At 45.8% G+C, this 22739-nt stretch overlaps 1 protein-coding gene across 1 annotated transcript in view; it reads left to right on the top strand.

The window, feature by feature from the left end:
• Window positions 1-22739, top strand: part of frk (fyn-related Src family tyrosine kinase) — a 168208-nt gene that overhangs the window by 111002 nt on the left and 34467 nt on the right. The gene's annotated exons all lie outside the window — the stretch shown is intronic.

The following is a 22739-nucleotide window of genomic DNA, read 5'->3' as shown; positions in this document are numbered from 1 at the left end:
ACCTTGTTGGGCAGGGGGACGGCCCCAGCAGGATTGATGTGGTGACCGAGAAAATCGATCTCGGTTAGGCCGAATTGGCACTTCGCCGGGCTGAGAATGAGCCCGTGTTGGGCTAGGCGCCCGACAGGACGCGAAGGTGTTCGAGGTGTTCCTGCTTGGAGGAGCTGGCCACGAGAATGTCGTCTAGATAGACGAATAGGAAGTTCAGGTCCCGCAGGACCGAGTCCATAAGGCGCTGGAAAGCCTGGGCTGCATTCTTGAGGCCGAAGGGCATCCTCAGGAACTCGAACAGGCCGAATGGGGTGATGACGGCCGTTTTGGGGATGTCCGCGGGGTGTACGGGGACTTGGTGGTAACCACGCACCAGGTCGACTTTGGAAAAGACGGTTCATCCGGCCAGTCGGGCCGAGAAGTCCTGGATGTGAGGCACCAGGTATCGGTCGGGGGTGGTGGCGTCGTTAAGGCGGCGGTAGTCCCCACAAGGGCGCCAGCCTCCGCCGGGCTTAGGGGCGATGTGGAGGGGCGAGGCCCAGGGGCTGCTGGAGCGCCGGATGATGCCGAGTTGTTCCATGGTGGTGAACTCGGCCCGCGCGATTTCCAGCTTGGCCGGGTTGAGCCTGCGGGCGTGGGCAGAAACTGGAGGGCCGGTGGTGGGGATATAGTGCTCCACCCCGTGTTTGGCGGCTTTGGCCGAAAAGGTCGGGTTGGTGAGGGCGGGAAACTCGGCTAGGAGTGCCGAGTAGTCGTCCACGGCCCTGGCGAGGCAGTAGGTCGTCAGGCCGGCCGAACGGTCCGGGGTAAAGGCGCCGGGGATGGTGGCCATGGTGTTGGCGTCGACGAGGCGGTGCCTCGGAATGTCGACAAGGAGGCCGTGGGTGTCGTAGGAAGTCGGCGCCGATGAGTGGGCAGAGGACCTCGGCGGTGAGGAACTCCCAGCGGTAGCGGCGGCCCGCGAGGTCGAGCGTGACCATGCGGGTGCCATATGTGCGGATGTCCGAGCCATTGGTGGCGGCCAGCGTGATACCTCGTGTGCCGCGTTGGATTTCGAGGGCGGAGGCGGGGGGTGATGCTGTGCTGGGCCCCTGTGTCGCACAGAAATCGGCGGTTGGTTCTGTCGTCAGTGACGTACAGTAGAGGCCCCTTTTGCCCCACGGCTATCGCGGGGGCCGGTGCGGGGGGGGAATTGAAGGTACACGGTGGCGTGCAGCGTTGGGCCCTAGTGCCAAAACGGGTGTGGTAGTAACAGTGGCCCGGAGTGGTAGGGCGGGCGGGCCTGGTGGGCCGGGGAGACCGCGTGGTCGGGCGTGACGTCGCGCGCGGACTGTGCAGAGAGCAGCCGGTCGGCCTTTTCTGCTATGTCATTCAGGTCTGTGGAGCCGGACTCCACAATGAGCGGGCGGATGCTGGCGGGAAGCTGCCGAATGAAAAGCGTTCGAAAGAGGGCGCCAGGGGGCTTGTCGTCCGCGAGGGACAGCATGTGGGAAAGCAGGTCTGATGGTGAAGCGTCACCGAGACCGGGGAGGTCAAGGAGTTGGCAGTGGCGCTGATAAGAGGACGTTTGAAATTTTTTAAGGAGCGCAGCCTTCAGATGTTCGTACTTGCCAGTTTGTGGTGGGTCCTGCAGCGCTGCCCAAACTTTGGGGACGGTAGCGTACGTGAGCGAGGAGACGAGGTAGTCGTACTTCGTGGTGTCGCCTGTGATGCCTTTCAGCCGGAATCTGGACTCGGCTTGAACGAACCAGGCTTCGGCCAAGTTTTCCCAGAAGTCTGGTAATTTAACCGTGACTGCGTTTGTATCCGCCATGCTAGCTTAGGATTCGTCCTGAGCGTCGGGGTCACCAGTGTTGAGATACCGCGGCAAACGTGGGAGTCGAGACCAGAGCTAGTAAAACAGAACAGCTATTTATTTCAGCCTCATGGCAAAACAGGAACTGGAAGAGCCCGCGCCTGACTTAAATACTCCCCAGACAGGAAGTGCTCCCGGCAGCCTGTCCCTGTGGGAAACAAGTTGCTGGAGGAAAGGGCCCCCGGTTGGGGGCGTCTGCTTAAACTGTCCGTACCGCCGTGAGCGGATTGTGTCCAGTGGTGGCGTGTCGCCACACTGAGCTACATAAGGAGAAATTAGGGCAGATGACCAAACGCTTGATCAAAGAGGTAGGTTTTAAGGAGCGTCTTAAAGGAGGAAAGAGGTAGAGAGGGCGGAGAGGTTTAGGGAGGGAATTCCAGAGCTTGGGCCCTTGGCAGCTGAAGGCACGGCCACCATTGCTGGAGCGATGAAAATCAGGGATGCTCAAGAGGCCACAACTGGAGGAGCGCAGATATCTCGTGGGTTGGGGGGCGGTTTGTGGGACTGAAGGAGATTGCAGAGATAGGGAGGGGCGAGGTCATGGAAGGATTTGAAAACATGGATGAAAATTTTAAAATCGAGGCGTTGCTTAACCGGGAGCCAATGTAGGTCAGCGAGCACAGGGGTGATGGATGAACGTGATTTGGTGCAAGTTAGGACACGGGCAGCAGAGTTTTGGATGATCTCAAGTTTACGGAGGGTAGAACGTGGGAGGCCAGTCAGGTATGGGTAGGAATAGTCAAGTTTAGAAGTAACAAAGGCATGGATGAGGGTTTCAGCAGCAGATGAGCTGAGGCAGTGGCAGAGTCAGGCGATGTTCCGGAGGTGGAAATAGGCGGTCTCAGTGATGGCACGGATCTGTGGTCGGAAGCTCACTCGGGTTGAATATGACACCCAGGCTGTGAACAGTCAGAAAGCCAAAGAGGGAGGTTGTAATCTAACAGCTGATTGGAAGACCCACAACCAATTGGGATTCTGTTGCAGTTGGTTAGGTGGCGGGCCATGCTTTTATACTAGCTGGTGCTGGTCACCAATGCAAGACCGAAAGTCAGTGACACCTGGAGTAAGGAAGAACCCCTTGATTCCTAAAATCCAAAGGCTGTAATGCTGATAGTTGCACCAGAATCGGACCCTCTCATGCCCTACAGTGCTGACCTTGTTGAGGTGTCTGTCTATTCTCCTTTCTGATTCTATCCCTGAGGGGTGCGGGCTGCTGGTAGGGGAGCTTGGGGGCCATGAGGAAGCACTCCTGCTCCTCCCGGCTGCAAGCATTGCTCCCTGAGGCTGAGGCCACCTTGCTGCAGCTCCTGGGAATCCTGAGCCCCGGGATCCCCGGCCGCCTGCAAAGCAGGTTAAAGTAAAGGATTCCGGCCTCATTATAATATGTAAAGTGCCAATCCGCCTCTTGGCCACCCCCATCCCGCCTGAGTGAAAGGTGAAAGTGGGCGGGGTTCACATTTTTTTCATCTGCACCCCCCACGCCTCCAACCCACCCGTTCGTACCTCTGAAAATTCCGTCCCAAGTATCCAGGTCACCGTCCGGGCCTGAACTATTGGTGGGGGCATTTTTGGTGGCCTGTGTGCCTCATCTCACTGGGCGTATCATCTTTCATTGTTATGCTGGGTCCCTTGTGGGCTTGGGAAAGAAAGAAAGAGAGACTTGTATTTATATAACGCCTTTCACGACGTCCCAAAGTGCTTTACAGCCAATGAAGTACTTTTGAAGTGTAGTCACTGTTGTAATGTAGGAAACATGGCAGCCAATTTGCGCTCAGCAATCTCCCACAAACTGCAATGTAATAATGACCAAATAATCTGTTTTCTTTTTGTGATGTTGGTTGAGGGATAAATATTGGCCAGGACACCAGGGATAACTCCCCTGCTGCACTTCAAAATAATGCCGAAGGATCTTTTATATCCACCTGAGAGAGCAGATGGGGCCTCGGTTTAACGTCTCATCCGAAAGACGGCACCTCTGACAGTGCAGCACTCCCTCAGTACTGCGTTGGAGTGTCAGACTAGATTTTTGTGCTCAAGTCTCTAGAGTAGGACCTGAACCCACAACCTTCGAGAATGCTACGACTGAGCCACAGTGACACTGTGGAAGCGGGAATTGCCAGTGTAGGGAGCCCCTGACGCTTCCCCATCGATCTAAGTGGCCTTTTAAAGGATGGCAGAGACTCCACCCCTTACAAGACTGAACTGGAATTCCAAATGATGCTTTCCTGGTCCTGGCTCCTCTTCCAAACCATTCCACTGGACTCTCGCAGGAGTTATGGTGGTAGCCCAACTGAATGACAAAGGGAATTTGACTCCTTTGTATTTAGCGGGCCACTGAATAATCTTAGTTGTTACATTTTTTTAAATACAAATTTGAAAAAGGTGCAACTACTAGTTTTTCCTGGAATATAAAGCACCTTTTAAAAAGTTAAACTATCTTCTGCCACCTAGTGGCTTATAAATGTTTTCATCAAATTATACAGCAGCACTGAATGTATGAAATTCAGAGATTTCATTCTAAGTCACATGTAAATCAGAAGTCCTTTTGTTCATTTTGTAAATTTACCAAGTGATGCTGTGTAACTTGTGTTGGAATGCAGAATTAGCATGCATATGATATAGGAGCTGTGCACCATTTTTGAGGATGTAACGAGTAGGGTGGATAAAGGGGAACCAGTGGATGTGGTGTATTTGGATTTCCAGAAGGCATTTGATAAGGTGCCACATAAAAGATTACTACACAAGATAAGAGCGCACGGGGTTGGGGGTAATATATTAGCATGATTAGAGGATTGGCTAACTAACAGAAAATAGAGAGTCTGGATAAATGGGTCATTTTCCAGTTTGCAAATGGTAACTAGTGGGGTGCCACAAGGATCAGTGCTGGGGCCTCAACTATTTACAATCTATATTAATGACTTGGATGAAGGGTCCGAGTGTAATGTAGCCAAATTTGCTGATGATACAAAGATAGGTGGGAAAGCAAGTTGTGACGAGGACACAAAGAATCTGCAAAGGGATATAGATAGGTTAAGTGAGTGGGCAAACAGTTGGCAGATGGAGTATAATGTGGGAAAGTGTGAGGTTATCCACTGGTAAGAAAAATAAAAAAGCAAATTATTATTTAAATAGAGAGAGATTTCAAAATGCTGCAGTACAGAGGGACCTGGGGGTCATTGTGCATGAAACACAAAAAGTTAGCATGCAGGTACAGCAAGTAATCAGGAAGGCAAATGGAATTTTGGCCTTTATTGCAAGGGGGTTGGAATATAAAAGCAGGGAAGTCCTGCTACAACTGTACAGGGTATTGGTGAGACCACATCTGGAGTACTGTGTACAGTTTTGGCCTCCTTATTTAAGGAGGGATATACTTGCATTGGAGGCAGTACAGAGAAGGTTCACGAGGTTGATTCCTGAGATGAAGGGGTTGATTTATGAAGAAAGGTTGAGCAGATTGGGCCTATACTCATTGTGTTTAGAAGAATGAGAGGTGATCTTATTGAAACATATAAGATACTGAGGGGACTCGACAAGTTAGATGCAGAAAAGATGTTTCCCCTCATGGGGGAATCTAGAACGAGGGGGCATAGTTTCAGGATAAGGGGTCGCCCATTTAAAACTGAGATGAGGAGGAATTTCTTCTCTCAGAAGGTTGTAAATCTGTGGAATTCTCTGCCCCAGAGAGCTGTGGTGGCTGGATCATTGAATATATTTAAGGTGGAGAGAGACAGATTTTTGAACAATAAGGGAGTGATGGGCTATGGGGAGTGGGCAGGGAAATGGAGCTGAGCCCACGATCAGATCAGCCATGATCTCATTAAATGGCGGAGCGGGCTCGAGGGGCCAAATGGTCTACTCCTGCTCTAAACATAACATCAAATATATTTATTTCCAAATGCATGTTTGTCTGCCATGCAAACAATTCCCAAATGTATTATACACTAATTGTCCATACATTTGAGTGCATTATTGATTACTTATTACTTGACTTTCTACACTTGTAATGCATAATGTCTGATGTAAGAAAAAGGAGACTTACCATCAAGTAACTTTAAAGTAAGCTTTAAGTAACTTATAAACACACTATATACAAGAGAGGTCTTTACCATGCCTCTGGTAGAAGCCTCTTACAATACTGAACAGACCAGTATTTATACCAGTCCAACAGGAAGTGACATTTACAGGAAGTGAGGTAATTACACAGTTCATAGTTCATAGTTCACAGGAAGTGATGACATAACTTCCCGGAAGTTAGCATTTTTATCACATTCTTCCCTCCTGCAGGATTAGGAGGCTGTGGTCTACCTTTTGGTCCGTAGCCGCCGAACAAGGAAGAGTCGCACCCGTTTGGATTCCCGTCGTAGAGGGTCGCTGGTCCGCTTACATGCGGTTGGCCATTGGTCAGAGTCTGTGTGGCCTGGATTGCCCTGTGAAGGGTCGGGGAGATCATGGCTTCGAGTACGAGCCCCAATAGGTTCAAAGTCGGACTGCCTCTGTTCAGAGGGAGGTGCAGAGCTGGTCTGTGGCGGATCAGTACTTTCATGCGCGGTACTGGGAGGGTCGTAACCTTGAGCACGGGGTTCTACCGGCACCAAGCTAGTTGGTGTCCGATCAGGATCCTGGAGAGGGGTACCCGATAGGTCCCAAGAGTTTCCTGGTGAAATGCCATCACCCGATGTCCCACTAGGTCCTGGTGGGCAGGGAGCCAGATCCCGTAATGATACGGTAGATTCTCGGCCGTCGGAATATCGTATGTTTGCATAGGTGGGGTTGGCCTCGGTTAGTTCGACCTCGTCTACAAGAGGGTCATTTTTAGACGTCCGAACGTATCTTCGGAGTAATACAGGTCCAGGAGTAGTTAGCCATGACGGGAGTGATGTTCCATGAGATGAGCGACGCTGGAATCCAAAGAACCGCTCATGAGGTGTAGTATTTGTGGCTGTAGAAAGCAGGGACCGTATAGAGTGCAATGCATCCGGAAGCACTGTTTCCCATTGCTGGTCTGGTAGGCCCCGAGATCTTAAAGCGAGACGTACGGAATTCCAGATGATACCGTTATACCTCTCTACCTGCCCATTTCCGATGGGATGGTATGGTGTTGTTTTGCTTGTAGCAATTCCCCGTTCTGAGAGGTAGTCCTTGAGTTCCCTTGACATAAAGGATGGACCCCGATCTGAGTGAATATAAGCCGGCATGCCACAGAGAGAAAATACCTGCTCAAGGCAGCAGATTACTGTGGACGCCAGCATATTGGAGCAGGGGAAGGCAAACGGAAAACGTGAATATTCGTCGATCATGGTGAGCAAATATGTGTTCCGAGTTGAAGAGGGCACTGGGCCCTTAAAATCGATGCTAAGTCGTTGCATCGGTTGGGTTGCATGTATGAGTATACCATCTGAGGGGCGGAAGAACTGAGGTTTTAATTCCGCACAAAGCCGGCATTCTGAGCATATTTTTTTTACATCTCCAGTGGAAAAAGGGAGATTCCGTGATCGTACGAAATGTAGCATGCGCGTAACGCCAGGATGACACAAACCATTGTGGACATCCATGAGAGTGGAGGATGACATAGTGGAGCAGAATGCCCGTGTGAGGGTGTCCGGGGCCACATTCTCCTTGCCAGGCCGATAGAGAATGGTATAACCAAAAGAGGCCAGTTCCATCCTCCAAAGTTGTATTTTATTATTCTTAATTTTGGTTCGTTTTCGATTATCGAGCATGAAGGCGACTGATCGTTGGTCCGTGATCAATGTAAAATGCTGGCGAGCTAGAAAATGGTTCCACTTCCGTACTGCCTCTATGATGGCTGTGGCTTCTTTCTCAACCGGAGGATAATGTAGCTCGGCACCTTGTAAGGTCCTGGACATAAATGCTACAGGACGACCTTCCTGATTCAGAGTAGCCGAGATCGCCACCTCCGAGGCATCACATTCAACCACGAAAGGGAGATTCTCATCGATGGAGTGAAGAGCCGCTTTCTCCAACTGTTTTTTGAGAAGGTTAAAGGCTGCAACAGCCGCTGTTCCCAGTGGAAATGATCTAGCATGCAGCAAGGGTTGGATTTTGTCCGAAAAATGAGGAATCCATTTAGCGTAGTATGCAAACAGACCGAGAGCCCGACGTAAAGAAGCCGGATTCTTAGGTGACGGGAGCTCTTGGAGCGGGCGAAGTCTTTCTGGGTCTGGCTTAATGATACCATTGCCTACGCAGTAGCCAAGGATGTTGATGGTCGGTTGCGACTCAACAGATTTGGATTCATTCAGGGTCAAATTACGGCGATGGAGGGCATCCCGAAATTTTTGGAGGTTGGAGTCGTGTTCCTGTTGATCGTGACCTGCAATGGTAATGTTATCAAGATAGGGAAAAGTGTCCCTTAGGTTTTCCTGCTTAACCAGGCCATCCATTGCCCGTTGAAAGACAGCCACTCCATTAGTAACCCCGAATGGGAGGCGACGAAATTGGTACAGCCGTCCATTAGCCTCAAAGGCTGTGTACTGCTTATCTGAGACCTTCAAGGGTAACTGATGATAGGCACTTTTTAAATCGTAAGTTGAGAACACTTTGTATTCGGCCAGTTTATTAACCATATCATCAATGCGTGGCAATGGGTAGGCGTCCAAGTCGGTATATTGATTGATGGTTTGCGAATAATCGATGCATAGTCGCTGTTTGTGAGGTTTTAGAGGGTTCTTGACAATGACGACTTGAGCCCGCCAGGGCGACGAACATGGTTCAATGATATCCTCTGCTAGAAGTCGAGAGATTTCAGCCGCAATAAAAGATTGGTCTCCCTGATTAAAGCGCCGCGATTTCGTTATTATCGGTTGGCATTGAGGCGGAATACTGGCAAATAATGAGGGTTCATCAAGTGAAGCTGCTGATAATGCACAAAATGGTAATTTAGATGGTATATTAGAAATAGTAAGTCCGGGTTTGGATCCACCAAACTCAATGGTGAGTTTCTTATGCTGTTTTTGGAAGTCCAGCCCTAAGAGGAGATCACTACATAAGTCTTTGAGCACTGAAAGTCGGGTGGAGGGATACATACGACCATGAAGTGTCATATCAACAACACAAAAGCCGGAGATTCTGGTATTAAGTGATGACTGGGCCATCGCAATTGCCTGGTCCGATGGGAAGACATGTAGTTTCAATTTCGCAACAATCTGTTCCTTAATGAAACTATCAGTACTTCCTGAGTCAATTAAGGCATCTAAGGTATGCCCTTTAATTGAAATTTTTGTGGCTGCCTGAGACAGGTTCTGTGGGCAAGCAGCTGTAATTGGTGTCGTTGCACAGAGAGTGGCTAAAACTCTCGGTGTGCTTCTTCGGGAGAGAGCTCGAGAGGAAGCTTGATAGGTCCTAGCTGGAGCATCTTGATAGGCCCTAATTGGGGCAGTTCGGTAGGCCTTAGCTGGATTGGCCCTCGTAGAGGCCCTTGATAGGCAAACTTTAGCAAAGTGTCCTTTTTTCCCGCAATAACTGCAGATTGCATTGCGAGCAGGGCAGGTTTTCCTAGGGTGAAAAGCATCTCCACAAAAGAAGCATTCCTTCCTAGATTGCCAAGAGGCTGCTAAAGTGGGGTCGTCCTCCTCTTCTTCATCAGAATTATCAGAATTAGATTCCCCCATGATAGGGTTCACCGGAGACCGCTTGAATTGTCTGGTTGCAGCTACAGCAGCAGATCGAGATCTGGGCAGCTGATAGAGGTCTGCATTTCTCTTTGCCAAATCCAGTGAACAAGCTAGTTCAAAAGCTTTTTGTAGCTCAAGTGTTTTACTTTCTAGTAGACGCTGGCGTATAAATGGAGAGGCAATCCCGCAGATGAAAGCATCACGAATCATTTCTTGGCGGTACAGCTCAGCTGAGGCTGCCTGAAAGTTACAATCTACGCTGAGCCTGCGAAGTTCTTGCAGGAATTCGTCAATTGATTCCCCTGGCCCTTGTCGGGCTGTGGCCAGTAGATGTCTAGCATAGACCTCATTTGGGGTCTTCGCATACAGTTTCTTAAGTGCCCGAATCACCTCTTCGTAATTATCCCAGTCATCAACATATTCGAACACTTTTGGGGTCACATAATTGACAAGTATCTTCAATTTAGCAGGAGCATCCACTTTACATTCATCCAGAAAATTCTCAAAAGTACGATACCAATGCTTCCATACCCTGCCAGCTGCTGGTGTATTCGGGTCCAAGTCCAGACGAATAGGTCTAAGGATTTTCTCCATGATGGGTGGTTCCCTGGATCCTTAACTTCCGAGTTTGTCTGAAGGTCTAGTATTTGTCAGTGTAAATACTAAGTTACTTAAATTGATGTAAGAAAAAGGAGACTTACCATCAAGTAACTTTAAAGTAAGCTTTAAGTAACTTATAAACACACTATATACAAGAGAGGTCTTTACCATGCCTCTGGTAGAAGCCTCTTACAATACTGAACAGACCAGTATTTATACCAGTCCAACAGGAAGTGACATTTACAGGAAGTGAGGTAATTACACAGTTCATAGTTCATAGTTCACAGGAAGTGATGACATAACTTCCCGGAAGTTAGCATTTTTATCACAATGTCCTTGCGATGTAAGTTCTCAGGGAAAAAAGTCAGGAAATGGACAACAGCATGATGAAGAAATAATGTTCGCAGTAATAGATTGGATAATTGAAGGGTAGGCGAATACATTGCCATTGTGAAGTGGTTTTAGCCATTTGAACAATGATTAATGATCAGATTTGCAGGGAAATTACAGAGGTGCAAGAACTATAGAGTAGTGATAATGGGGGACATCAACTATCCTAATATAGACTGGGATAGTAATAGTGTAAAGGGCAGAGAGGGGAAGAATCTCAGGTGTGTTCAGGAGAACTTTCTTGATCAGTATGTTTCTGGCCCAACGAGGAAGGAGGCATTGCTGGATCTGGTTCTGGGGAATGAGGTGGGTCAAGTAGAGCAAGTGTCAGTAGGGGAATATTTAGGGAACAGTGATCAGAGTATCATAAGGTTTAGACTAGCTATGGAAAAGGACAGGGAGCAATCTAGAGTAAATGTATTTAATTGGAGGTAAGCCAATTTCAGTGGGTTGAGAATGGATCTGGCCCGGGTAAATTGGAATCAAAGATTGGTAGGCAAAACTGTAATCGAATAATGAGCTGCCTTTAAAGAGGAGATGGGTCAGGTACAGTCGAGGTACATTCCCACAAGGGGGAAAAGGTAGGGCAACCAAAGACATAACTCCCCGGATGACGAAAGAGATAGAGAGTAAGATGAAGCGGAAAAAGGGGGCATATGACAGATGTCAGGTTGAGAATAAAAGTGGGAACCAGGCTGAATATAGAAAGTTCAGAGAAGTGAAAAAGGAAATAAGAGGGGCAAACAGAGAGTATAAGGCTGGCTGTACTTAAAGTAGATAAGTCACCAGGACCAGATAGGATGCATCCTAGGATACTGAGGGAAGTAAAGGTGGAAATTGTGAAGGTACTAGACATAATCTTCCAATCCTCATTGGATACGGGGGTGGTGCCAGAGGGCTGGAGAATTGCAAATGTGATAAACTCAGCAACTACAGGCCAGTCAGTTTAACCTCGGTAGTGGGGAAGCTTTTGGAAATGATAATCCGGGACAAAATTAAGAGTCACTTGGACAAGTATGGATTAATTAAGGAAAGCCAGCATGGATTTGTTAAAGGCAAATCGTGTTTAACTAACTTGATTGAGTTTTTTGATGAGGTAACAGATGTGGTTGATGTGGTGTACATAGACTTCCAAAAGGCGTTTGATAAAGTGCCACATAATAGGCTTGCCAGCAAAGTTGAAGCCCATGAAATAAAAGGGACAGTGGCAGCATAGATACGAAGTTGGCTAAGTGACAGGAAACAGAGAGTAGTGGTGAATGGTTGTTTTTCAGACTGGAGGAAGGTAAACAGTGGTGTTCCCAAGGGGTCGGTACTAGGACCACTGCTTTTCTTGATATATATTAATGACTTAGACTTGGGTGTACAGGGCACAATTTCAAAATTTGCAAATGACACAAAACTTGGAAGGATAGTGATAGACTTCAAGAAGACATGGAGAGGCTGGTAGAATGGGTGGACATGTGGCAGATGAAATTTAACGCAGAAAAGTGCGAAATGATACGTTTTGGTAGGAAGAACAAGGAAAGGCAATATAAACTAAAGGGTACAATTCTAAAGGGGGTGCATGAACAGAGAGACCTGGGGGTAAACATAGAAACATAGAAACATAGAGATAGGAACAGGAGTAGGCCATTCGGCCCTTCGAGCCTGCTCCGCCATTCAATGAGATCATGGCTGATCTTCCTCTGAGATCTTAGCTGATCTTACCAGTTCAGTACCCCGTCCCCGCCTTTTCTCCGTAACCCTTAATCCCCTTAGCCTTCAGAAATATATCCAATTCTCTCTTGAAAATATTTATTGAATTAGCCTTCACAGCCCTCTGTGGCAGGGAATTCCACAGGCTCACCACTCTTTGAGTGAAGAAATTCTTCCTCATCTCTGTTTTAAATGATTTGCCCGCTATTTTTAGACTGTGGCCCCTGGTTCTGTGCTCCCCTGCCATTGGAAACATTCTCTCTGAATTCAGCCTGTCCAGGCCTGCCATAATTTTATATGTTTCGATGAGATCCCCTCTCAATCTTCTAAACTCCAGTGAGTACAAGCCCAAACTATTCAATCTCTCCTCGTAGGTCATTCCCGCCATTCCAGGTATCAGCCTGGTGAATCGCCGCTGCACTCTTTCCATGGCAAGAACATCCTTCCGCAGATGGGGCGACCAAAACTGTACACAATACTCCAGATGCGGTCTCACCAGCACCTTGTACAGCTGTAGTAAGGTATCCCTATTCCTATACTCGAACCCCCTTGATATGAAGGCCAACATACCATTTGCCTTCTTAATCGCCTGTTGCACCTGCATGCTCTCCTTCAGTGACTGGTGCACAAGAACACCCAGGTCCCTCTGCACTTCCCCATCTCCCAATCTATTGCCATTTAGATAATAATCTACCCTCCTGTTTTTACCCCCAAAGTGGATAACCTCGCATTTATCCACATTATAGTGCATCTGCCACGTATCCGCCCATTCTCCCAACCTGTCCAAATCGCACTGTAGCCTCCTGACATCCTCATCAGAGCCCACCCCTCCTCCTAGTTTAGTGTCGTCAGCGAATTTGGAAATATTCGCTGGATAGTGATAGACTTCAAGAAGACATGGAGAGGCTGGTAGAATGGGTGGACATGTGGCAGATGAAATTTAACGCAGAAAAGTGCGAAATGATACGTTTTGGTAGGAAGAACAAGGAAAGGCAATATAAACTAAAGGGTACAATTCTAAAGGGGGTGCATGAACAGAGAGACCTGGGGGTATATGTGCACAAATCGTTGAAGGTGGCAGGGCAGGTTGAGAAAGCGGTTAAAAAAAGTATACGGGATCCTGGGCTTCATAAATAGAGGCATAGAGTACAAAAGCAAGGAAATTATGATGAACCTTTATAAAACACTGGTCCAATTCTGGGCACCACACTTTAGGAAGGATGTGAAGGCCTTAGAAAGGGTGCAGAAAAGATTTACAAGAATGGTTCCAGGGATGAGGGATTTCAGTTACGTGGACAGACTGGAGAAGCTGGGGTTGTTCTCTTTTTAGAACAGAGAAGATTGAGAGAAGATTTGATAGCGGTGTTTAAAATCATGAGGGGTCTGGACAGAAGGGTCGAGAACCAGAGGAAAAAAGAAAGACTTGCATTTGTATAGTGCCTTTCACGACCACCGGACGTCCCAAAGTACTTTTTTTTTGGAAGTGTAGTCACTGTTTTAATGGAGGACAGAGATTTAAGGTGATTGGCAAAAGAACCAAAGGCGACATGAGGAAAAACTTTTTTACGCAGCAAGTGGTTAGGATCTGAAATTCACTGCCTGGAAGGGTGGTGAAGGCAGATTCAATTGTGGGTTTTAAAAGGGAATGGGGTAAGTACCTGAAGGAAAAAAAATTGCAGAACTACTTGAAAAGGGCGGGGGAGTGGGACTAGCTAAAGTGCTCTTGCAGAGAGCCGGCACGGGCTCGATGGAACGAATGGCCTCCTTTTGTTCGGTAACCATTCTATTATTCTATGATCAATATTCTTGTTTTCTTCTACATCTAAAATATTTTATTTTATTTTACATCTCACAACATAAAACCAATAATTGGTGGGCAATGCTTTTAGTTTCTACTAGTTCTCAATAAACATAACAACTATGTTAATCTTAATTTAACGGGGTTCAGTTAATTTAACTTAACTGTCCCAACAAAACAAAGCAGATAGCTTATCAAAGGGCAATGGTTTCATAATGGAGATCTGGTGAATGTTGCACACAAACTTTATACTGTACTTTTGTAGAGATGGTTGATGCAAAACAGAACAGAAAGGAACCACAGCTATGTTTGACATGTTGAGCTACAGTGTAAATAAATAATTTGCATTCATTTAGTGCCTTTCATGACCTCAGAATGTCCCAAAGTACTTCAGCCATTGGAATACTTTTGAAGTATGGTCGCTGTTGAAACGCTTAAATGTTGCAGCTAATTTGCAAACAGCAAGGCCCCACAAACAGCAATAAATGACGAGATAATCTATTAGTGATGTGAGTTGAAGGATAACTGTTAACCAGCACATTGGGAGAACTGCCCTCCTATTTGGTTCCATCTGAACATTATTACAAAGGCTGATTTTGGGAATCTTGGATAATGAACACTATCATATCAGTCTTGTTTTTATTTTAAAGTTAAAACTTGCATTTATGTAGTCCCTTTCACACCAAAATATCTCAAAGAACTTCCTACAGTGAATCACCTTTTTTTAAGTGTAGTGCCTATGGCAGTCACTGCAAATGTAGAGCATCAGACAAAGAGCAATATGATGAATGACCAGTTATTCTTTGTTTTGTGGAAGGGAGAATCCTACTTTTCAAATAGTGCCATGAGATCTTCAATATCTTCTTAAAGTATCTGAATAGTGAGATGGATTTTTGGTCATATTACTGGGGTTGTGATGCTATTGTACTATGAGCACATCAAATAAAATAGGTTCACCTGTATCTACAGGGTTGAAGCATTTCTTACTGGGAGCAGTTGGGCCTTTCACCTCTTGGACCTCAGTTTGAACCTTGCCCAGGCTGGTCTGTCTTCTCTAAGGGAAACAAGTTTGGGCAGTCTCAATCCAGTTCAAAACTTTCCTTAATTTAAAACTCATTGGCAGTCTCACACAGAGAAGCCACAGGATAGTTGGTGTGGGAAATGGAAAAAAATATTACACTGGTAATAATATAGTGATATAAAAGAGATAGCACGAAAGGCTTAAATGGAAAGAGTTCCATTTGTGATAATATCCCTTCCCTTGATGATTCCAATTTTAAAAAAAAGTAAAGCACTTCCTAACAGCAACACTCTTCTTTGCTGCTCAGGACTGCTGCAATCCAGTAGCAATCTTGGGGGCACTACTGTGTGCATATTTGTACAATAAATATGTGCACAGTGATCTTTGAAGGATAAGGGAGCACTCAGCTGTGCTGTACATGATGAAAATCTACATAGCAACTCAAGTCTACCAGCCTGAAGAGGGAAGAGTAGGTCCAGTCTCATGCTGCTAATTAGACCAGTTCTGTCCTCACTTTCTGGATTAATGTATTGGCTCCAGCTGTGATACTGGAGCTGATTCATCATTGTGCAGTCTGGCCCAATACCTTCCAATGAGTCTGGCCAGCAGCAGTGTAAAGGCGCCAATTTGCAAAGGAATTTTTTTTGTACTGAATATTCTACTGATAACTGCTTATAAGAACATCAGAACATAAGAAATAGGAGCAGGAGTCGGCCATTTGACACTTCGAGCCTGCTCCGCCATTCAGTAAGTTCATGGCTGATCTTCTACCTCATCTCCACTTTCCTGCACTATCCCCATATCCCTTGATTCCCTCAATATTCAAAAATCTATTGATCTTTGTCTTGAATATACTCAACGACTGAGTCTCCACAGCCCTCTGGGGTAGAGAATTCCAAAGATTCACCACCCTCTGAGTGAAGAAAGTTCTCCTCATCTCAGTCCTAAGTGGTTGATCCCTTATTCTGAGACTGTGACTCCTGGTTCTAGACTCCCCAGCCAGGGGAAACATCCTCCCTGCATGTACCCTGTCAAGCCCTGAAAGAATCTTGTATGTTTCAATGAGATCACCTCTCATTCTTCTAAACTTTATAGAATATAGGCCTAGTCTACTCAATCTCTCCTCATAGGACAACCCCCCCAATCCCAGGAACCAGCCTGGTGAATCTTCGTTGCACTACCTCTATGGCAAGTTTATCCCTCCTTAGGTAAGGAGACCAAAACTATACACAATACTCGAGGTGTGGTCTCACCAGGGCCCTATATAATTGCAGTAAGATGTCTTTACTCTTATACTCAAATCCTCTTGTAATAAAGGCCAACATACCATTTGCTTTCCTAATTGCTTGCTGTACTTGCATGTTAACTTTCAGTGATTTGTGTACAAGGACACCCAGGTCCCTCTGAACACCAACATTTCCCAATCACTCACCATTTAAAAAATACTCTGCTTTTCTATTTTTCCTACCAAAGTGGATAACTTCATATTTCTCCACATTATTTTCCATATGCCATGTTCTTGCCCACTCACTTAGCCTGTCTATATCCCCTTGAAACCTCCTTGCATCCTCCTCACAACTTACATTCCCACCCAGCTTTGTATCATCAGCAAACTTGGATATATTACATTTGGTCCCCTCATCCAAATCATTGATGTAGATTGTGAATAGCTGAGGCCCAAGCACTGATCCTTGCGGTAACCCACTAGTTACAGCCTGTCAACCCGAAAATGACCCATTTATTTCTACTCTCTGTCCATTAACCAATCCTCAATCCATGTTAGTATATTACCCCCAATCCCATGAGCCCTAATTTTGTTTAATAACCTCTTGTGTGGCACCTTATCGAATGCCTTCTGAAAATCCAAATAATACCACATCCACTGGTTCCCCCTTATCTATTCTGCTAGTTACAATCTCAAAAAACTCAACAGATTTATCAAACACGATTTCCCTTTCATAAATCCACGTTGACTCTACCCAATCCTATTATTATTTTCTAAGTGTCACGATATTAATAATAGATTCTAGCATTTTCCCTACTACTGATGTCAGGCTAATTGGTCTGTAGCCCCTGTTTTCTCTCTCCCTCCTTTTCTTAAATAGTGGGGTTACATTTGCTACCTTCCAATCCGCAGGAACTGTTCCAGAATCTATGGAATTTTGGAAAATGACAACCAATGCATCCACTATCTCTATAGCCACTTCTTTCAAAGCCCTAGGAGGAAGGCCATCAGGTCCAGGGGATTTATTGGCTTTCAGTCCCATTAATTTCTCCAGTACTATTTTTTTACTAATACTAATTTCTTTCAGTTCCTCATTCTCGCTAGAGCCTTGGTTCTCCACTATTTCCAGGAAGTTTTTTGCATCTTCTTCCATGAAGACAGACACAAAGGGCTGGATTTTCATTGAGGAGGCGGGTAGGAGGCGGGACTACAACTTTCGGGGTTGTAGTCCCGCCTCCATCGAGTTGTAGCCAACCCACGCGATTTTGACTTGATTGACCTTGTTGAGCCTGCCCAGCGGGCTTAGCAGGCCAATTAATGGCCACCCGGCAACAGGTGACATCACAGATTGATATTTCATCTGTGAAGACCTTTTGACAGATGAAATATCAGCGTTCGACGGCTGTTTGAAGCTGTCAAACATTGAGGGGTCGGTTTTCATTCAGCAGTCGGGAAGGAGGCGGGACTACAACTTTCGGGTTTTAGTCCCGCCTACATCGACGTCCGGCCAATCCATGCGATTTTCCCTTGATTGACCTTGTTGAGCCCGCCCAGTGGGCTCAGCAGGCCAATTAAGGGCCACCCGGCAACAGGTGACATCACAGACTGAAATTTCATCTGTCAAGAGGTCTTGACAGATGAAATATCAGTGTTTCACAGCTGTTTGAAGCTGTCAAACACTGACAGTCTGACTTCTAACCTGAGTCCTTTTACACAGACTCAGTTAGAACTGTCACCGGCAATGAAAGCTGAAGGCTGTCACTTTTGACAGCTCGCAGCCATTTTGCTTTCAGTGCCGGCTGAGTGATGGACTCCCGAAACCTAGAGGAAGAAAGGCTGTTAAGGTAAGTACAGGTAATTTAAACTTCTTTACACACTTTAGACACACCAAACACACTTACCTTTGCGCTCATGCACCCATCACTCACCTGAACACCGACATCGCGACCCCTCCAAGTCCTTCAACCCGACGGCCAGCCTGCTCTAACTTGGCATGGTTTGGAGCAGTCGGGAATCCCACACTTCAAGAATGAAAATAGGGATTAGGCTAAAAACTGCCTGTTAACTACCTGTTAACAGGCAGTTAATTGGCACGAATCCCCTTCCTGCCTCGGGGAAGCGGGTCTCAGTGCGGGCCGGGTACCCACCTCCTTTGAAACTGGCATGAAGGCGGGATGGGTTCGTGCCCCCCGATTTCAGGATTTTAATCCCCCACACGCCTCCAATCCCGCCTCCACGGCCCAATGAAAATCCTGCCCAAAGTATTTGTTTAATTTCTCTGAACAAAATTGGTAGTATACATGTATTAGTCATTTGAGAGAACTCGGAGTTTAATTTTTGAACAGAATAAAACTGATTTGTGTCAGTCCACATTTTGTTTGTTTGGTCTATTGTGTGTTCTGAATTTTTATTTTTATGTTATGTCTCTTTCTGGTTGTGATGCTCTTCATTTATTTTGCTTACCTTGGATATAGATTGTTGTTGTCTTAGATGTAAATAAGTCTCTGTATTTTGGAAAATGAAAGCAACTTAATTCTCTTGTGGATCCTGTGATGACAGGGAATCACAGATGATGCTTGAACTTACGCGGTTAGTATCTATATGTATTTCTTATGAATATAAAGATAGATCATGATCTGTTTTGCAGTCATGACATAACATACAATCTCAACAGACTCAATTGCTGAAATGAGTTTTTCTGTCAACATGTTTTTGATATTTTATGCCAACTTTTACCACATAAATTATTGTTCTCTTCACAACTCACACCGTCCCGCTCACTCATCACTCCTGTCCTTGCTAACCTGCAAAAGCTCCTGGTCCCCTTGCAATTTCTAAAATTGCCATCCTTGTGTTTAAATCTCTTCGTGGCCTATATTTGTAACCTCTCCCTATAATTGTAACCTCCTCCTGCCCTACAACCTCCCCATCTTTCGAGATATGGTTTACCGTACATCCCCCTCTTCCTTTACCCCACTGTTGGCGGCCGTGCCTTCAGCCATCCATGCCCCAAGCTCAGAAATGTCCTCAAACTATTCTGCCTCTCCAGCTTCCCCTTATCCTTAAAACCTACCTCTTTGACTAAGCTTTTGGTCACCCATCCTAATATTTCCTTCCTTGGGTCAGTGTCCATTTATTTCTGATTATGCCTCTGTGAAGAACCTTAGGATGTCTTTCTACATTAAAGGCACTGTATAAATGCAAGTTGTTGTTGGTTGAATTTTAATCGTCTGGCACTATAAGCGTTAACGATTTTAATTACACAATTAAGTACACAATGGAAATATCTAATAGTCTGTTGTTCACACTTTGCAGCAATTCTGTCCTTCTTCTTCAAAGAACTTATAACTTGAATAATTTAGGATCATAACACATTTCCCAGCTGCCATTATAGTTTTCCGAGGAAGTGTTTGGTCTCGATCTTAAACTGACACAAAATGAAAGTGATATCTATATATAAAGCCAATATATGTCTCATGGGTCGAAACATCTATTTTTGTCGCAACCACTGCTGACTTTTGGTTGTTTTATCTCAACGCCTACTTATTATAGAAGCTTTTCCGGAAGCACTGGATCATTTCAACGGAGATCAGGAAAAACAGCTTCAAAAGCTTTTCACAAATGCTGAAACACAAAAGATATATTAAACTGACATAATTTCATGCTCACCAGCATGCTGATCAAATACAATGATGCTCCAGTACTTTATGGTGGGTCCCTTAATTTCTATAGGAATACAGACTTGGTAAATTCACTTAGGGTGCAAGCAGTCATTTGCTATTTCTGTTCACCTGGAGGAGAGAAGTGGACATGGTGGTGAGGCTAGATGGCAACATATGAATATGTACAGGATGGACGAACCTTATAACCCCAATTGCTTGCCATCCTGCTGTGTACTTTTTTACACTGTTTACTACATTTCCAAGTTTTGCGTCATTTGCAAACTTTGAAATTATGCCCTGTATACCTAAATCCAGGTCATTAATATATATCAAAAACAACTGTTCACCACTACTGTCGTCTTTCTATGCCGTAGCAAATTTTGTATCTATGCAGTCACTACCCTTTAATCCCATGGGCTTCAACTTTGCTAACAAGTTTATTGGCCCAGAAATTTGGGTAGGGGGCTTCCCGCAGGTGCAAGCCCCCGACCTGCACTTACCTTGCGCGCCAGCAGTTGAGCTGTAGGGCCCCGTGGAATTCCGCTCCAGGGCCTGGTCCAGCTGCCGGCGCGCTCTGCTTGCGTGTCCCAGGGGCGTAGTTAGTGCGATGCGTCCCCTGGGATGACGTGAGCCATGGGCAGCCAATCGGAGGAGGGAAAAGCCCATTCATAAGATTGACAGGAAGACCTGTCTAAACTTATGAATACTACGGGCCTCAAAATAGCATTAAACCTTCAAATAATTTTTTTTTTTAATCGCACTTTTTCAATAAACTACAAATTACATTAAATAACTATTTTAAACAATAATTTAAATTTTTGGAGAAATAATTCTTTAAAAAAACGGGGCTAAAAATAAACTTACCTTGCTTTAAAGTATTTAAAAATAATAAACCTGTGGAAAAAATGTTTTAATTTTAATTAATTGACCACTTACCTTGTAAAAAGCAGGCCTTATGCCTGCTTTTTAAATGTGTAAATCCTACAGGCTTAACCTCGCGTGAAAACCTGTATAAAAAAAAACTAAGTTCAAAGCGCACGCGCAGCCTCCCCTGCGCGCGCGTTCGACCTCTGAACCCCTTCGTTCAGAGGATTGGAAGTGCCAGTTTGCAGTGCATGCAGGAAACCCGCACTTCCATTCGGCCTACGGGTGAGTACCCCATGCGTACTCACCCGTGGAGCGCCAAATTTCTGGGCCATTATGTGATACTTTATCGAGTGCCTTTTGAAAGTCCATATACACAACATCAACCACGCTACCCGCATCCACCCTCTCTGTTACTTCATCAAGAACTCAATCAAGTTAGTCAAACAAAAATTGCCTTTAACAAATCCGTTCTGGCTTTCATTTACTAACCTATATTTGTCCAAGTGCCAATTAATTATATCCTGGATTAATGTGTCCAATTGTTTCCCCACTACCGACATAGGCTGACTGGCCTGTAATTGCCGGCTTTATGCCTTTCCCCTTTTTTGAACAGGGGTGTAACATTTGCAATCCTCCAGTTCCCTGGCACCACTCCCATATATAAAGAAAATTGGAAGATTGTGGCCAGAGCCTTCACAATTTCTACCCTTACTTCCCTCAGCAACCTCGAATGCATCCCATCGGACCGGTGTCTGTACTACTTTCAATGTGTCCATGCTTCATTTAGGAGGCACCGCTGGGCCTCTGGAGGTATAATCTAAAAGGAGTACATATTGAATCTGGAAAACAACGGGGCAGATTTTCTCACTTCTCTGTGCAAGAACAGATTGCAGGAAAGACATGACGGTTTGGAAACCCCTTTCCATGCTTTCCCTCAAGCTTAGTATCTGCACAACATGTTGGAACCCAGACCCTGAATGCTGCTAGTCTGAGTTTCCATTGAAGCCTTCAGAGCTTTCATCACAATCTCTATAACTGAGGGTGCAATGTGCATAGAGGTGACCACACGCTCCATGGGTGACCGCATTGTTTTGATGTCATGTGCAAAGACCCCACACCAGTTGAAGGTGGACTCCTCCACATTGTCTGATGGTGCAGAAGGTCCCTGGCAGCCCAATGCATCATGTAGTTGCTGGTGCACGGCTATTACTCTTCATTTATAGGCTGGGCACTGGAATTTGTCACTTGTGCCCTCTACCGCAGAGCTCGCCCTCTAGAGAGCTGGTTCATGAGCCATTCTTTCTCCCTGCCCTTGCTCCAGCTCACTTGTGCTCGGTGATTCACCCAGTGCAGACCCCTCTAACGGACTCTCTACTGTACGCGGGGTGCCGATTTCAGAACTGGTGCTTGCAAGAGTGAAAGCAAGTTATAGTGCATCTTCCACATGTGTTGGTGTGTGACCTGTTGAAGAGTTGTGAAGCTAGGAGAGCATAATTGGATGCTAAGAGTAAAAAGCAGCGGAGATGTGGAGAAGTGAGGACAGTAGCGGGCGCAGAGTATTCAAGGATCTTCTGAGTACTGAGGCTACAGTTGAGTGGTGCAGGGCTGAGAGAGATGCGAGTAGGAATCTTAGCTTAGCAGCTCTGGTCAAATCATTGATTTTTTTTTTCCTGAACTGTTGCCCAATCCTCTGTGATGCTATGTGCATTCATCTGCTTGGCCATCTCTGTCTACAGTTGGTAGTCTCCTCCCATAAGTTGTGAAGCGATATCCCTTCCTCCTGCTGACCTTCTCCACAAGGACCTCCCGGCACTGTAGGAAAATCTTTGCCCAACCCCATGCCATCAAATTGCTCTTTAGTTTTGTAAATTTTTTTAAATGTCTCTGTTGGTTTGTTTTTCCAGCTGATCCCTAATGACCCATTATGGGGAGACACTTTGGTCCAGATTTAGTTCAAATCAAAGTGACCAAAGACATGTGAACTCCGGGTTAGGTTTA

Source organism: Somniosus microcephalus, chromosome 9 (genome assembly GCF_052327205.1).
Source record: "Somniosus microcephalus isolate GS21.2 chromosome 9, FLI_Smic_1.0, whole genome shotgun sequence".
Taxonomy (NCBI): domain Eukaryota; kingdom Metazoa; phylum Chordata; class Chondrichthyes; order Squaliformes; family Somniosidae; genus Somniosus; species Somniosus microcephalus.
This window is presented reverse-complemented; position numbering and strand designations above follow the sequence as displayed.